Source organism: Mandrillus leucophaeus, unplaced genomic scaffold (assembly GCF_000951045.1).
Source record: "Mandrillus leucophaeus isolate KB7577 unplaced genomic scaffold, Mleu.le_1.0 Scaffold122, whole genome shotgun sequence".
NCBI lineage: Eukaryota > Metazoa > Chordata > Mammalia > Primates > Cercopithecidae > Mandrillus > Mandrillus leucophaeus.
Genome location: NW_012100543.1, coordinates 5,138,986 through 5,149,492, shown reverse-complemented (window position 1 = coordinate 5,149,492; position 10,507 = coordinate 5,138,986). Strand labels below are relative to the sequence as shown.

Here is a 10,507-nt window from a genome sequence, read left to right as displayed (position 1 = left end):
AAAAAAAAAAAAAAAAAATGTGCGTTTGAGAATAATGGCGCTTTTCCCTCAACATCTTCGCAGATTTCAGAATATGGTGCAGTCCTCCAGGTAGGGGGGTTGTTGCTGAGTTGGCGTCATGTAGTTTTATCAATCAATCAGTCAATCAATCAGTCAACCATTGTTTGCAGCTCAAGAACCTGCTCTGTACTCAGCATTGTGTTCGGGCTGTGGAACACCACGGGGTGGATGCATGCTCTCACCCTTCAGAGACACACGGTGTGATTCTCACTCCTGAAATGAAGCCGGGCGTGCTTGGTGCCAAGAGTGTGACGCAGTTGGGCATTTAGGCCAAATGAGAACTGCGGGGGCCAGAGTTCATCAGGCACCCCTGTAGTAGGGATGCTGCTCACGGGAGGGGGCCTGCAGGCTCTGTCAATACAGATAGAGCAGGAGGACATTCCAGAATGGTGAAACATCGTAATCATGGCTAACAGACATAGAGTGCTTACTTTATGCTTTGCTCTGTTGGAAGAGCTTCTCATATCTAAGCTCAGTTAAATGTCACTGCAGCCCCATGAGAGAGCTACTTTCATGATTCTCATGTTACAGAGGAGGACACTGAGCGTTTCAGTGATTTGCCTAGGTTCGCGCAGCATGTAAGTAGCAGAGCCAGGATCAAACCAAGACTTTGATAAACTCTTTCTTCTTGCTTGTTCATTTTTTTTCCCCCTATTCCTTTTACACTTGCTGTGGACTAGAGAATTTGATAAACTCTTAACCATCCCACCAGACAGTCCCTCCATGGATGGGGTCATCGGACTATATTCATGAACAATAAATGTAGATGATTTTAGCAAGAAAAATGTCCAAAGCAATGTAAGCTGAGAGGTTAAAGTGAGATGTTTTGGTGAGTTGGGAAAGAATAAATATGACACATGATATGACCCTTTGACACGTAGCTGTGGTTCATACAGATGGAGTTAATGGAGAATGACTAGGACCTGGCATATGTGAAGGCCAGAGTCCAGGAACACGGCTTTTTTTTTTTTTTTTTTTTTGAGACAGAGTCTCACTCTGTCACCCAGGCTGGAGTGCAGTGGTGCGATCTCCGCCCACTGCAATCTCCGTCTCCCAGGTTCAAGCGATTCTCCTGCCTCAGCCTCCCAAATAGTTGGAACTACAGGCTCCCGCCACCACGCCTGGCTAATTTTTTGTATTTTTAGTAGAGACGGGGTTTCACTGTGTTAGCCAGGATGGTCTCGATCTCCTGACCTCATGATCCGCCCTCCTCGGCCTCCCTAAGTGCTGGGATTACAGGTTTGAGCCACTACGCCCGGCCCAGGAACACTGTAAATAATAAATGCCATTTACCAGGCACCCAGGACTGTGCTGGTGCAGGCAGGTGTCTTATCTCACTCCATCCTCAGAGGTGCCCTCGAGGGAGAAATAATCCCCTCATTTTGTTGATGAGGAAACTGAGGCTCAATGGGGTGAGGGGCTAGGATTTGAACTCCTTTCCATCTGGCCTCCATGCCAAGCCCTTCCCAGGGCTGATTTGTGTCTCCTCTCCCCAGCTCATGTGTTGCAGTCCCAGCCCCCCCGGTGCCTCAGAATGTAACTGTATTTGGAGATAGGGTTTTAAAAGAGGTAATTAAGTTAAAGTGAGGTTATTAGAGTGGACCCTAATCCAATAGACTGATATCCTTATAAGAAGAAGAGATTAGGACGCAGACACGCACAGAGGAAAGAGCAGGTGAAGGCGGGAGAAGACGGCCATCTATGGGCCAAGAAGAGAGGCCTCGAAAGAAACTGATTCTGCAGATACCTGGATCTTGGACTTCTTGCTGGTAGAACTGCAAGGAAGTAAATTTTTGCTATTTCAGTCATTCTGTCTGTGGGTCTTTGTGATGGCAGCCCTGGAAAGTCAACATGCTATCCTATTATGTCGCCTCCCAGCAATTCCAGGTCTTAGATAGTAAGGGGCACGCTGCCCTGGTACTTCAAGGCCCGGACCTACCATCTCAGATTTAAGATGACACAGGGCTCCCCTGCGTTGGAAGCTTAGCACATCTGGGCCACGCACCACCTTCTGCCTTGCCTTGGGAATGAGCTTCTAGTACACACAGAATAGGTGAGTATGTGAGAAAGTCCCATAGAAAGCCTTCCCAGGTGGGTACAGGGACCAAGGGGACTGGAGGCAGTGAGGGGAGCTGCAATGTGGAGTCAGTGCTCTCTGGGGGTCTTCAGGACTCTGGGATGCCTTCTACTCTTATAGCCCACAGCAAAGGGGAACGGTGCTTGGTTTATTATATGCTTACAAGCCAGAAGGTCATGGGCTGAAAGGACTGTAGAGAATAGAGCCTAAAGACTCCATCTGGCACTCCTGTCTTCCAGGACCAGGGAGAAGCTGAACATGCTCTGTCTTGGCAAAGCCAGGGCAGGCACCAGTATTCTGAGCCCTCACTGTGTGTGGAATAGGTCATGCCTGCATCCACCAGAGGATGAGTAGAGGCTGGAAGCAGGTCAGCTGAGGAACCAGGATGGAAACGGGGCTGCACCATCTCCATGGCGGGGGTAGGGGGATGACCTGGATTCTGACTCCTTCCAGCTCCAAGTCAATTATTCATGCAGTAGACAGTCTTTGTGTTGGAAAGTCAGGCCTCAGCACATGCCCTTTGGAAGAAAGCATCTACTTCTTGGCATTTCAGGCCTTTTATCATTTCCCCCAATCTTTCCTGTCTTACTCTTTCCCCTTTCCCTGCATGTCCTCTGCTCCTGCCACACTGTCCTGCTTACCATCCCTCCATCACACCTTTTCATTCACTCATTCTTGAATTCATTGATTTATTTCTTAAAAAATTTTATTGAGCACCTAATATGTGCTGTGCTAGAGAAGCTGGGAACTCAGAATCAAGCAGGACTTGGTCCATGCCTTTGTGTAGGTTTTGGTCTAGAAAGGAGGGCAGACCTATGTGTTCATCTTGTTGAGCACACAATACCAGGGTGCTGTGTTTTATCAGGAAGTGCTGAGTGTTATGAAAGGCTTTAAATGGCTTCCCAGGCTAGGGGCAGGGCACCAGAGAACACTCCTAGAAGACATATGGTAGAGTTGGTCAGAGGATGAAGTAGAGAGAACGTTCCACAGAGAAGGTCAGCATACACAAAGGCCTAGGGTCAGAGGGCCCTTGGTGCAGTTGAAGAACTGAGTGGCCACCACTTGCAGTCTGAGTGATACCCTGGAGCTGTGGGAAGCCTGTGTGCTTGTTTTGTATTTGGCCGGTGCTGATACATGACTATTCATGGAGCTTTCTCTTTTCTCTTTACCTACGGTCCTTGCCATCATGGAGCTTTTAGTCTGGAGTAGGGGTTGGCAAACCTTTTTCGTAAAGGACCAGTTCATAATTCTCTTAAGCTTTGCAGGCCACATAGTCTCTGATGCAACTCCTCAACTCTCCCATTGTCCTGTAAAAACAGCCACAGGCAATATATAAATGAATGAGTGTGGCTGTGTGCCAATAAAACTTTATTTACAGAACCTGGTGGTGGGTTGGATTTGGCTCCTGGGCTATAACTTCTGATCTAGAAGACAAGATAGACCTTGAACAAATCTTGATAACGTGGTGGCAGCTCTCAGCAGTGATTTTTCTTCCACTTTCTGGACCACAGTGCAGAGGGTTGAGTTACTCTGTAGTTCATGAAACATTACCTCATTGATTCATGCCAGGCTCCTCTTCTCATTTATCTACTTAAATTCCCATCCCATCCCCCTCTTCTCATAGGCAACTGCTCCAACGCATCTGCTTTGTATCCTTGAAATTACATGCATCTCTCTAAAGCACGTTGCCTTGTGTGATGTATTCTCAATTTATATAAACGATATTGTGGTATCAACTGTTCTGTTTCTTACTTTTTCCCCATTCAGCATTGTGTTTTTAAAATCTAAGCTGTGTGTACATTTAGTTAATTGTTTCCAAATGCTGCAAAAAATTTCACATCGTGCATCACTAAGTTTTCCTTACTCATTCCTCTGGTGATGGCCACTGAGTTTGCTGCTAGTTCCCCCCAACTCCTGCACATTACAAGCATCCTCCTGAGTTTCCTGTGTGGAGGCTGCACACCCCTGGCTTTCCCCCTTGGCATGCCCCCTTGTTGCAACATTTGTCCACTGGATGGGATCTGGTAAGCCTGGTGCTTAGTAGAGCCAACAGTATTGGGTGAATGAATGAGTTTCCTTGGAAAGGACTCTGCCAGCTTCCTTTTTGTCTGTCAAACAGTCTAGTAGAACACTTGGTTTGTCTTGGTTGCCCCCAAACAGCAGACTGATGACAGCCCCCACCCTGGCGGCACTGTTCTGTGGGGTGTCTTTTCCCTGGCAATGGGAACATTCCCTGGCAATTTCCCAATAATGGGAAAGTACAATAAAGTACTTTCCCATTATTGCTTCTTATGTAGTAACTGACTGATTCTTTTTCATATTGCAAACTTGGGGAGCAAGATAGCTAATTTTGTTCGTCAATGTGTCCAGGCTACGGTGCCCATTTGTTTGATCAAATGCCAGTCTAGATGTCACTGTAAAGGTTGTTTTTTTAGATGAGAATAACATTGAAGTCAGTAGATTTTGAATAAACATATTATCCTCCAGGTCTTAAGAGAAAAGACTGAGGTCCCTCGAAGATGAAGAAATCGTCATGAAGATGAATCCAAAGGCGGATTCAATTCTAGCTGTCTTTGGACTCAAGACTGCAACATCAACACTTCCCAGGGTCTGCAGCCTGTCCGCCTCTCTCGCAAAATTCAGATTTGCCAGTATCCAGAGTCATGAGCAATTCCTTAAAGTAAATCTTTTTCTGTTTCTTTCTGGATATGTATAGGTTGTGTTTCTCTGGAGAATCCTGATTAATGCACGAAAGGTCAGGATGAGTCTACTCCAAGGTAAAATCTTTCTCATGATATTTAATACTTGAAAGGGGCTTCAGGAGACTCCGTCTGCGACAGCATCTAGGAGTGACTCCCAGCCTGCCACCCTACACAGACGTGGGAAGTGCCAGCTGATGTTCCTCAAATCTGAGTTGAATCAGTGGGCTTTAAACTCCATGAAGACCCACATCATTTCTTTCCTCTGTCTGACTTTAGAATGTGAAATCCCTCCAATGGATTTGGGGACCAGGCCTCACTTAAGCCTTGGTCATTATGAACCACTCATCAGACTAAGCTTAGCCATCCTAGAAGGATCACAGCAGCAAGCCACATAGTGCTTTACTGCATGGCTCTCAGAGCACACAGCACCATACAATGGTTCCGAGGGGAAAGCCAGTCTGCCATCTGATCCCTGTTATTTTTCCAATTTATGCATCACCTATTACTGGGTCCCAGACACTCAGTAAACTGCTTCTAATTTTCACAACAACCTTGCAAAGCAGCCACCTTAGTTCCATTTTACAGATGAGGAGATGGAGGCCGGTGTTGTTAAGTCACTTGTTTGGAGCATTCAGAGGTGGGTAGTGAAGGTGGATTCAAGCCCAGGTTTGGGTTGTGAGGCCAAGACTTGTGATCATCCCATTGTGCCTCAACTTTTATTCATTCATCCATCCATCCATCCATCCACCTACCCACCCCCACCCACCTCGCCATCCATCCATCCATCCTCTCTTCAGTGCCAGGGTATGTTCTAGGAGTAAGAGGGTCTGGAATAAGACATTTCCTCTTTCCTCAAGAGGCTCACAGGCACACTGAACAATAATGGGATGGTGAGACAGACCTGACTTGGGGGTGCGGGCAAAATGAGCGTAGAAGTGAAGACACTGTTCTTTCCTGGGGTTGTTGGGGCAGGCTGGTAGTTTCAGCAGGAGACTGGCAGAGCTCCCAGCCCTATATGTATACAGGGGGCCATTGGTGGCATTGGAGGAGGGGCTGCCCAGGTGGAGTGGGGACCCCAGAGGCAGCAAGGACATTCCCAGAAGACGGAAGAGTATGTGGAGAGGCTGTTTGGAGAGCTGGTCACTGGGCTGGAATGGGTGTGCAGAGCCTGTGCTCAGGGAGGAGGTGAATGTGCCTGGAAATGCAGGCAAAGGAAAGAGCTGAAAGGCTGTGCTGAGTGTCCTGGACTCAGTCATCATCCCGGGGATCACCTGGGGCTTTTGTTGTGGACTAAGACAAGGGTGAGGTGAGCGAGACACTCATTTTCGGTGTAAATTTTAAGGAGAAGCCAAAAAAAAAAAAAAAAAAACTCAGTTATCAAGATAAATGCTATAAAAATCAGTGCAAAAATGTCCATGATGAACAATGGAGCAAAGAAACTTTGAAATGAGGACGGGAGTTGACCCTGCACTTGGATGGCTCACCTTGCTCATCTCAACCTAAACCTGGCCCTGCTTTTGTTAAAGACCCGGATTCCTGGTTTTCCCCATGGACCTGCTGACTCAGGCTTTGCAGAGGAGAGGCCCTGTTAGTTCCTAGTGCTCCAGGTGATCTTCACGGTGGTGTTTTTTCTTTCTAAACTGGTTCCTGGTTAACAACCACCTGTGGGAACTCAGTAAAAACAGAGATTCTTGAGTCACTCCCAGACCTTTTGCCTCTGAATCTGCCATAAAGCAGCCCAGAAGGCTGGAGATTGAGCACGGGCCTAGGGAGCTTCACACTGTCTGGGCAAGAGGGCAAGCAGTGGGGAATGAAGAGGAGGCTTTTAGGCTAACGGGTCTTGCTTTGGCTGGCCCAGATACGGGCGCCATTCTGGCTGAGTTTTCCCACTTTTCAATTTCCAAATGGGAAAACGTCCTGGTTGTTAAAGACTGCACACTACACTCCTACAGCAGGTATTCTAAGAGATGCTTACACAGAAAGCCCCAACTCCTGGCCCAACTTTCAAGGCCTTACATGTGTGGCCCTCCCTCTGTCTCCAACAGGCTGTCAGCCCAGGAGCCTCGTCACTGTCGCCATCAGGGCTTCTGGCTTGAAGCCTCTTCCCAGGCAGGTCCCCCTGCTAAAGCCCCTCGCCATCTCCCCTCTACCACTCTCAATGCTGCTCCATCCTTAAGGCTCAGCTGAGGCCCTTCCTCTCCAGGAAGCTCCTCCACCCCCCGGAATGCCACTGCCATGGCAACAGTTCTGTCTTCTGAAGTCTCCACCTCTCTCTGGCAAGAACAGTTCTGTCTCTGCTTTCACATGTTCTTGTGTCTTTGTCCTACCCTCGAAGCTTCCTCTCGTTCTTCTGCCTTCCAGGGGTGCTCCTCGGGAAGCAGCGGGGCACTCGCCAAGTTTCGTGGCTGCAGAGTCCAAAAACTTGGCTCTAAGTCTTGGCTCCACTTCTTCTGGTGACCTTGGACCCATCCTCTGCCCTTTGGTTTTTTTGGCACAAGATCTAACTACCTCAGTGGGGGCGTGAGAGCCGAAGGAGATGGTGTTACTTGCAGGGGGAAGTGCGTGATGCCATTTAGGTCATTACCATTCCTAAGTTAGAAACCCGCAAGCATTTGCCGAGGGCAGGGTGGGCATCTCAGGGCTCCATCTTCCCCTCCTCATGGACAGCAGTTCCGTGAGCACCAGCTCACTGGCCGGGGACTTGCGTCCCAAATCAGTACCTTGTCCTCTTCAGCAGGAGGTCAAGGGGGTGATTCTAGCCATCCATTCTTTCCACACATAGCGCAAACTTAGGCTGGAAATGTTTTGAGAGGGCTTGTTGATAGCTTACTTTATTCTACAATAAGAGATTTTACAAAGATTCAAAGGGAGGTAGAGAAAGTTCATTTTAAATTGTCTTTGATTCAGTTTTTAGGATTCCAGGAGCTTCCGGAAAGCAGGCTTTTATGGAAGGACACTTGGAAGGAGGTATGTGTTTTAAATTGCTCTGCAACATGAACATCTTTCAAAGAGACACAGTTCTCTCAAGTGACACGCTAGGAGGAACAAATGCTGTCTGAGTCAGGTACTCTGTCCTAGGGGCATGGGAAGTGCTGGGAGGCCCAGGATGGAATGGGGGAGCTGGGACCCGGATCCGACCCTCTTGTGTGTTCCGGTACCGGATGCTGGTGTTGGCTGAACAGACCCCGCTCGTGGTTTCATCTCGGTAAAGACAGAGTAAGCGGGTGGGGGCTTGTTTCTTTGTGTAGCGAGCCTGCTGGTGAGTACGAATGGAAAACTCAATTATCAGTGAGGTTAGGGGCAGGGTGAGAGGTCAGGGCCGAATGCCCGCGCTTCCTCTGGGTGCTGAGAGAGTTGCTCCTGTCTGCACTGCTTGGGAGGAGGATGCATTGATCAGGGTCAAAGGTTGTGTGTCATCAAAGGCGGTCCAGGAATAAAGGGAGCCCTTCCCAGGGATTCTAGGATGGCCTGTGGAAACCCAAGGCAATTCATGCTCAGATGTGCCTCGTGCCCAACAAGTCAAGAATTCTTATTACAAAATTCACAAGAGAATGTTGCTTTATCTTAGGATAGCTTTCAAAGACTTCGGATTTGAAGGTGGAGAGTTTGGAAACACTCTCCGTCTATCCTCCTCAGCCAAGAATTCTCCCCCTCTGGGGCAGAGGCTACACATGTCTTCCTTTTTTGAGAGAAGAAAACAATTCATTAACAAGTTCTTTGTATAAGTCTGGACACCCCAAAGATAGGACCCTGGCTGCCCTTGTTTCACACTTATCTTTTCCCATGGGAATCATTTCTTCGTAGACAAGAAAAAACCACACACACAGTAACTTGAGAATTGGAAGTTAAATTTGAACAATAACATGGCTAAAGGATTGTGTGGAAAAACCATAAAGATGGGAAGAAAAAAAGAAAGGCAATCTACCAAAAGACAGACAGAGAGGTAAAAAGAAAGACAGAAATTTAGAGGGAAGGAAAGAAAGAAAGTTTATGTGTGAACCCAGACGAAAAAAAAAAGTACCACATGGGCAGATGCAGCCAACTATCATCTGCTGATTTAAAATATGACAAACATTCCCAATTGCAAGATTCTGAACTAGAGGGGAGAAAGGAGTTTTCCAGCTGTTATATATATATATATATTTTTTAATAATCATTTCTTGTTTTTTACAGCGAAGTGCAAAAAATGAACGAAGAGGCCCGATGATGCATCTGCTGAACTTTTCAGTTGTCAAATGCAAATTGAGCACAAAGAGGACAGAGTTGATGACATAACAGGAACATTTTTTATTTCCAGAGCAGGTCTGAGTCCCAGCGGAAGACTGAGGCTGACTGAGCCAGAGGTACCACTTCAACAGGTCACTGGTCTCTGCAGAGGAAGGAAAAGGTGTAAGAGTTCTCCCTGTATAGATGCTATTTGTGACTTGGATGTTTTCTTTCTAATACAAATGCATCAAAGTGTTCACAGGAATCTAGCTATCTGCAAGAAGTCTGGATTTTCTGCCTGAGAGAACTGGCCAGTATCTCACCCATGGGCACCAGAACCCATTTCTAGATTACTAAGAAATGAGCACAAGAATACTGTGTATAAGGCACTGTGTTCCTAGACCTTTCCAAATTTTACTTAATGCAGATTAACTTCATCAACCCTCGTGAAAATGCCACCTCCTCTAGGAAGCCTTCCCCATTTGTCCTGTCTCAGAGACATTTGACTCCATGGGCTTCTCTACAGTTTTGTTCTGTGTAGGACTGCCTAGTGCCTAGCTTTCTTGTGGTGTTCCTTGCTTATGTCTTGTCTCCCCATTTGATTTGGAGGGTCCTGGGAAGGGACCACTGGGTTGGGCTATAGTAGGTCCCCTGTAAAGACCTGTTGAGTAATTAGAAGAGACAGTGGCCCCATCTGGGTGAATCCTGAATTTAATCAATTCCCTGGATCCCTGTTTATCTTGCAAGTAGGATAAGAATGTCATTGAAATCCTATAATGTAGTCATGGAAGGGCTAATACAGTCAGTGTACTACTACTAGTCACTAGGCATACTGTTTAGCTCAGCGGTTTTTTTGTTTTGTTTTGATAACAAGACTGTCTCGATGAAGGAAGCTGGGCATTGTTTAATATTCTAATGCAGGCTCCTTATTTCACAACATACTGGTAGTTACACTTGGAGTCGCGGTGAAATAAAACATCTAGGCCAGCGCCGTGGCTCACGTCTGTAATCCCAGCACTTTCAGAGGCTGAGGCAGGTGGATCACTTGAGGTCAAGAGTTCGAGACCAGCTTGGCCAACATGGTGAAATCCCACCTTTACTAAAAATACAAAGATTAGCCTGGCGTGGTGATGCGTGCCTATAATCCCAGGTACTCGGGAGGCTGAGGCAGGAGAATTGCTTGAACCTGGAAGGTGGAGGCTGCAGTGAGCCAAGATGGCACCACTGCACTCCAGCCTGGGTGACAGAGCAAGACTCTGTTTCAAAAAAATTAAAAAAAGAAAAAAGAAATAAAACATATAGCATCGCCCTCTTCATTTGACAGATGTGGACTTTGAGGCTGACAGGGAGGTAACTTGTCCATGATTACACAGCAAGAAATAGAGCTGCAGTTGGTACCAGCGCCTTATAACACTGGATCTATAATAATAATAAAACACCACCAGTGTCAGTGCGTGTAAAT

General features: G+C 47.0%; 1 long non-coding RNA gene across 1 annotated transcript in view; it reads left to right on the top strand.

Moving 5' to 3' along the window:
* Positions 1-9,999, top strand: part of LOC105533080 — a 42,127-nt gene extending 32,128 nt beyond the window's left edge. The window contains exons 3-4 of the long non-coding RNA XR_001005076.1: positions 4,625-4,817; positions 9,013-9,999. This is a non-coding gene — a long non-coding RNA (uncharacterized LOC105533080). The remainder of the gene's footprint in view (positions 1-4,624; positions 4,818-9,012) is intronic.
* The last annotated feature ends 508 nt before the right edge of the window (positions 10,000-10,507 follow it).